Genomic DNA, 7,289 nt, shown 5'->3' on the forward strand with positions numbered 1-7,289 from the left:
CTCATTTACTGTAGTAGAAAATACCTGCAAAGATCAGAGAAAGATTCAAATGTAAATTCAAGTGGGAAAATAAAGCACTGTGGGTGGGCCAAGCAGACAGAAAGCCTACCCGAAATAATTCCGTTTTGTTCATGTGTCTGCTTGCTCGTTCACTCCAAGAACAGCAACTGAATCTAGAGCTAGACATTTTGCTAAGCATCCAGGGGTGCAAGAGGTACATAACAGGATGCTTCTCTCCAATGGGCCTGTGCCCCAGGGCTGGTGACAGGCTCAGGAACTGGCAGCTGGCATGGGGACCCAGAGGTGCTAAAGTCAGGCACAATGGAGCAGGGTACAGGCCTGGGGTGGTCAGTTCTGCCAGGACTGGCCAGGGCTGGTTAGGACAGGTTTGCAGAGGGAGTCTGGAGGGATGCTTCAAGAGACATGGGAACCTCCAGGAAATGGAGTTGCCCTGCCCCTGAACAGAGGAAGCCACAGGTGCTGAATGCACTGCTTTGCCCTCGGCGCAGTAGGTTCACTGCTCTAGAGCTGGCTTACATAAACACACCTAGCAATTTTGGAGTTTTCTATTGAAGGGCTACTTACCGGCTTTCCAGTGTCTACACGGACATCTGCATCCAGACTGCATCCACATACAAACCACCAGGTCCAGATACACGTTTCTGGCACTCAGAGGCTTCCTACCAACAACCTCCCAAGGTAACCACCATTCTAATGCCATCACTATACACAACCTTTTGCCCGGTTTTGAATTTCATATAATAGATGCAATCAAACCATGTGCGATCTTTCATTCTTAAAACAACAGAAAGCTGTAGAGTATAATTCACATGCTGTGTAATCTACCCTGTTGAAATACAGACTCGTCAATACACTCAGAAGGCTGGGCGTGTACCTATCTTGGCCAGTCTTACCCTGTTGCATAAAAATAACACAGCACCAGTAGATGTTCAATAAGCTGCTTGAAGGCACTCTTGAACAGAGCATGCTAGTCAGTGACTCAGAAAAAGGAAGGCGACGGTGGAGCCAGCCCGGCTGGCTGGGTTTGATTGGCTGCACGGTGGGAGGAGGGAAAACCACAGGGGCAGAGGGGCCATGGCCCTGCCCCCTCCTCAGTCTGGATGTGGTCAAGGGATGGCATCCACAGCAGTTACTTACTCAGAACCAGGCATGGAGCTGCCTTCACTCCAGGAGCTGAGGTGGCGGATGAGGTCTTTTTCTTGAGAGAGCTCAGCAGACACAGCTCAGTTAGACTTTGACTAACAGGGATGAGCACATGGCTCAGGTTTGCTCAATGAGAAATCCCGACTCCCATTTCTCCAACACGTTGCCATCAGCTCCATTCACTGTTGAGAACCTCCCAGGAATGGGTGTGTGTGTCTACGAGGCTGTTGCTAAGAGCTGCTAAGGGCCACACATGGGAGACCACTGAGAATGAAGACAGAGGCAGAAAGCGTGATGCGGTTTGAGCACCTGCATAGTCTGAGCACCTGGACTCAGCTGCGCTTCAGCTTCAAGGCCATGAAGGTCACACAATGTCAAGTCACTGGCCACCTTTCATATGGCCATAAAGTGAGGTGAAACCTTATAAGCAATGGGCATAGCAACATTGCTAACTAAAAATTGGAAACAGCTAACAAGTTATTGATACTCAATAACAAAAATGAATAAAATCAGTATCTTATATATTCAGGGTGGATGAATCCTTTCAACTACAATGCTGAGTAGGAAAACACAAGTTGCAGAAGAAAATACACAGCATGTAAACTTGCACTTAAAATTATAAGAAGCCACAGCAAATAATCATATGTTGTGTCCAAAAGATAGCAGGAATGATTAGAAGATCATCAAAATTCAGGTGTATTAGGCCAAGTGAGGGCTGTTTGTGCATTAAAAAAAAAAAAAAGATTATGCATACAGAACTGGGGTACAGGTGCAGGGGTGGTGAGAGGCTTCACCAGAGACAGAGCAGGGAGCAGAACAGGCAGATCGACAAAGTCCACTGCTGAGGGGAGCAGCGGGCGGGCCAGGAGAGGTCTGCCTTGCCATGTGTGGTCACCTCCGGGGTGGGGATCCAGCTCATGCTGACGTGGCTTTAGCTTCTTATTGCTGTACTTTAACCCGCTGCGCCACCAGGGAGGGCCTATTTGTGTATTTAAAAAAATTATTTTGAACACTTCGTTCTCCTTTCAAAGTTTTATTATAAAAATTCAATTAGAAAAGTTGAATTATCCAGTGAATTCTCGGGGGAGTGGGGAACCCAGGAGGAAGGAAGTAGCACTTGACCAGCTGAGCTTGTGGTCAGAATCTGTGGCAGCAGCATCTGTTGGGCAATGGTCTGTGGGGGAAGCACAGCCGCGTGGTGTTCAAACACCTGGTAATGTTCTGTTGAAATGCATGTTACCAACTGGGCGTAGCTGCCCTCTGTTGGGGTGCCTAGCGTCCCACACTCTTGGAAACCCAGGTCTGTAGACTTCTTTTGTGGGCTTACAAGGTCCTGGCTTGCTTTGCTTGGGGTGGGAGGGTGGGTGGGAGAGAATGGGATGGTCAGGGCAGCAGCAGGCAGGTGGAAAAGGACCTGAGACTAGGAAGCTGCCCACCTGCGTGGATAAGTCATTGCCTTTCTCTCTGGGCTTCTGTCTGTCCTGCTATAAAGTGGGGAGGGGGTGTAAAGTCACTTCCCATTCTCTTCTAGCTCCAACTTTCCTTCACTTTATTAGACAGGATTTTGGGGGCAGTTTTCTGTAGGCATCAGGAAACCAGAGACAAAAAAATAGAGGGTGGGAAAATCCCTGGCGTGGGGTGTGTGTGTGTGTGTGTGTGGTGGGGGAAGGTGACTTTCTGCATTTCCAGCTCCTACGGGTGTGCCCATAACACCCTGAGTACCAGATACGTTTCCTCTCTTATGGGGGTAAGGCACAAATAGCTGTCAGGTGTGCTGATCTCCTGTATAATCTCACCCGAAGTTTGTCTTTTAGAAGATACCTGGAAGCACAGATAGCAAACCTGAAGTTGCTCAAGCCCTTGAACTTCCAGCTGGGGGTAACCTCACCTGAGGCCCTAGGAACCCAGAGGAGCCAATTGAAGTGAGAATTTGGCGCCATCTAGTGTCCAAATTGAGGATCCCAGGAATTCCCTTCTATGTCCGTTTTGGAGGAGGGATTAAAGCCAGTTGCACCATGAAATTTTTTTTTTTTTTTTAAGATTTATTTATTTATTCATACAGAACTGGGGTACAGGCCAGAGATGCGGAGGGTGAGAGGATTCACCAGAGACAGAGCAGGGAGCAGAACAGGCAGATCGACGAAGTACACTGCTGAGGGGAGCAGCGGGCGGGTCAGGAGAGGTCTGCCGCGCCATGTGGTCACCTCCGGGGCAAGCGGGAATCGAACTCATGCGGAAGCGGCTTTTAGATTCTCAGTGCTGTGCTTTAACCCGCTGCGCCACCAGGGAGGGCCGCACCATGAAATTTTAACAAGAAAGTCCTCTAGTTAAAATACCTACAAGCATATTTTTATGTGATATTAACAGTTTTTTTAATATGTCTACTTTCCATGAATTTTCTGTCTTGGAAAAGTTAGGGGTTTTTGTTAATAGGGATCTGGGTTAGTAGCTGCTTATAGAGCCGTTAAGGGCCGTTTATCCTTGACACATGCAACTCATTCAGAGGGGGCTGGCCCTGAGCTTTAGAGCAGCCCAGTCCTCAGCTACCTTCTTAGTCTTCTAGTAGTCACCTGTAATTGCATCTTTGTGTTTGATATCAGGGATGCATCAAAAGGCTTATTATCTCGCTGATGTCTGGTGATTATCTTAGGGAGTAAGATCAGCTGTCTCTGATTTCTGATATTACTATTAATACATCTAAGAAAGCTTCATTCATTTGCCCTGGGGTCTCACAGAAAGCAGTAGAAATAAGGTTCAGATTTATGTCTATCTGTCCTAAGGTCACACTCCCTTTCCCCATAGACTCTGTATTCCAGCCAACAGTGGAGGCTAGAACTTCACACTCTTGTACTGTACACGTAGCACTGAAGGCTTAGAGTCCAGTTAGTGGGTCCTACTACCCCACTCCCAGGGATCTGAAGAGTGCAAAAACCACTAACTTAAAGGCATTTAAATTATTGTGCCACCATCCCAGGCCAGGCAGTTTCACTGTCAGATCAGGCAGCTTAGAATAACCCTGGGACCCTCAGCATCATCCCCACATGTTTTTTTAATAACACACAGAGGAAACAAGTCAGCAGGGAGACAGCAACTTGGGCCGCCTGCGAATCTCTATGCTCTCCCCCTCTTCCCCCTCCCCCAAGCCCGGCTTCCTCTCACAGCCACTGCCACTTCTGCGGTCTTAGCTGCGCCACCACATCTGTTCTCGGCTCTGAGCGATGCCACCCTTACAGCCCAGCCTCTAGGCTCGGGGGTGCCCACTTAGGCACGCCACCCTGCAGGTGCCCGCCACAGGCACACGTGCCCTGCGCCCACACACCCAAGCACCTCCCGCCTTAACCGCAGGTATAGCCACAGAGGCCAGCGGCGAGAAAGCCCGAGCATCTTCATTTACCCTCCACATCCATCTGTGCCCAGGGCTGCTCGAGGTAGCTGTGCTCACAACAGCCAAGTAGCAGGAGCTGCCGCAGACGGATGGCTCAGAACAATGCAGAACAACACACAATGGAACACTCAGCTATAAAAAAAAGAAAGATGAACTCTTGTTACCTGTGACAATATGACTGGAGCTGAAGGGGATTATGCTAAGTGAAATAAATCAGAGGAGAAAGACAAATGCCAGATGGTGTCACATGTGGAATATAGAGAAATAAAACAAAGGGTCAGACAAATAAAACTACTAACAGATCCTTGGCATCTGACTGCAAAACTGAGGCAACCAGAAGGGGAGAGAGGTGGAATGTGAGTGAGGAAGAGAAAAAACTAGAAGACACTGGGCTTCAGAGTCTATCTGAGTGCAACCCCAGCCAGGCCACCCTGTCCGTCTGACACAGGGAAAGCGCTACTACTGATGCTCTGTGCCTCAGTCTCCCCATGACAAATGGGGCCTTGCAGAGGATAACACCTACATCCCGGGTTTGTGTGAGCCTTGAGATAATGACTGCAGGAGCCCTCCCTGGTGGCGCAACAGGTTAGGATGCCTCACTGCAAGCTGGCCACAGCTGCTTCAGTGTGAGTTCGATTCCCGTCACCTGAGGTGACCCCCATGGCGCGGCAGACCTCTCCTGACCCGCCCGCTGCTCCCCTCAGCAGTGGACTTCGTCGATCTGCCTGTTCTGCTCCCCACTCTGTCTCTGGTGAAGCCTCTCACTGTCCCTCCACCTCTGGTGTGTACCCCAGTTCTGTAGGCATACATAAGTAAATATTAAATAAAAAGTTAGTGATGGGTGCTCAAGGATACTTAAAAAAAAATAATGACTGCATCTTAGATACTTCAACAGTGTTCACCACCCAGTAAGATGCTCAGCAAACAGAACAGTTGACTGTAAGGCAGGAAGACACAAATAGAAGACTCCTGAAATGAGTTGCCCATAAACGGCATCTCTAGAATTTTGAGTCTGAGCACCTTCAGGCGGGTCTGTGCTCCCTGGGTTCCTCACGGTTCCCACCATTCGTGCACCACACAGCTGCTAATCTATTGATATCTAGGTCTCTGCCTGGTTCCCGAAGGCCCTGGGGGTTTGATCCTTGCACTGGGTGAGATGGGTAAATGGAAACTCACCCCAAGAAATGGAAGTGCTCAGCTCTTTGTGAATCTTTTTGAAGGCCTGTGGCCTCATGGCTTTGTTGATCAGAGAAGATCCTGGGAGCTTCCTCCTCCTGCAGTTCTCCCTGCCGGCCAAAGGGAGCCAAAGGCTCTTTCCATCAGCACCAAGGCCCTGGGCTCCCATGTCCCCAGCCCAGTCCATGCTCTGAGTTCTGCCTCCCCGCTTCCACAGGCGCTCTTCCTCCCTTTCTTCACAGGAGGGAACGGGCTCCGCAGGTAAGAGGAGAGCCAGTGGAATCTGGAGAGAGACCTCACTTCAGCCACGGACGGACCCAAATGCAGCCCACGGGGCAATTTCCTCCAGCCGCCAGGAGAGGGCAGTGTGGTGCAGAGGACGGATGGGGGCGAAGTCCGCGGCTGCCGGTTCTGGTCCAGATGCGGCTGGCGCGTAGTTACGTGCTGCAAAATGAACCTGGCCGTGCTCCTCATGGCCCATCTGGCTCTAAGGTTCTGTGAGGGAAAAACCCGCAGCGGGGGAGGCGAGTAGGGATGCCGGGGGGGCAGCGGTGGCGGCGCAGCTGGGCAGTTTCCTCTGTGGGGGCTCAAATCTCTCTAAGTGAATCCAGCGCCGGGAACAAAGCCATCAGGCCTCTCTCCGAGGTCACGTGCGCGGCGGCTCGGGCTGCATGTCCAGCGCGCCAAGTCGTTTGGAATGCAGTTTTATAGTCTGCTCCTGCCCTTGTTGGGGCGGGTGCTTAACCCCAAAGAAACGATTAAAGTTACAAACACCAACCGCTGGTGGTTTGCCATCGCTGCAGAGTGAGATTTTCTTTCTCGATGGAAATTCAGAAATGGCCTGGGGGGGGGGGTGGAGGGTGGAGGGGTCGCTTCACAAAGAGAAAAGGTGAGGTCAGTAGACAGACCCTTTTTTTTTTTTTAAGATTTATTTATTTATTCATACAGAACTGGGGTACAGGCCAGAGATATGGAGGGTGAGAGGGTTCACCAGAGACAGAGTGGGGAGCAGAACAGGTTGACTGAGAAGTACACTGCTGAGGGGAGCAGCGGGCGGGTCAGGAGAGGTCTGCCGCGCCGTGTGGGTCACTTCCAGGGCAGGCGGGGATCGAACTCATGTGGAAGTGGCTTTAGCTTCTCAGTGCTGTGCTTTAACCCGCTGTGCCACCAGGGAGGGCCAGATAGAACCCTTTTTGACTGAGCTCAGCTCCCCTGAACATGTCTTGTGATGCTTCAGAAGTCCCTTTTGCCTACTGGGGAACCCCGACTTTGGGCAGGGTCTTTTTCATTGAAGCATTTGAGTGGGGACCCTGGAGGTCAGGGACAGAGCGATGGTGTCTTGAGAGCCCCAAGGGTCTCGCTTGTCATTAAGAGATAAATGGCTAGTTCTGGGCAAAGGCAGCCCCATAGGTTTAATTCTGCTCGACTCAGCCAGAAGCCAAGGGATGGGCACTGGCTGGCTGGGCAGGTGAGCCTGGTTCAGGAGTTCCGGGGAGCGGTTATGTTTCCCATTTCCCAGCCGGTACCTGCACCTGCTGGCTGTTGACCTCTTCCCACAGTCCTG

The sequence above is a fragment of the Condylura cristata genome, unplaced genomic scaffold (assembly GCF_000260355.1).
Source record: "Condylura cristata isolate star-nosed mole 26May11 unplaced genomic scaffold, ConCri1.0 scaffold00004, whole genome shotgun sequence".
Taxonomy (NCBI): Eukaryota; Metazoa; Chordata; class Mammalia; order Eulipotyphla; family Talpidae; genus Condylura; species Condylura cristata.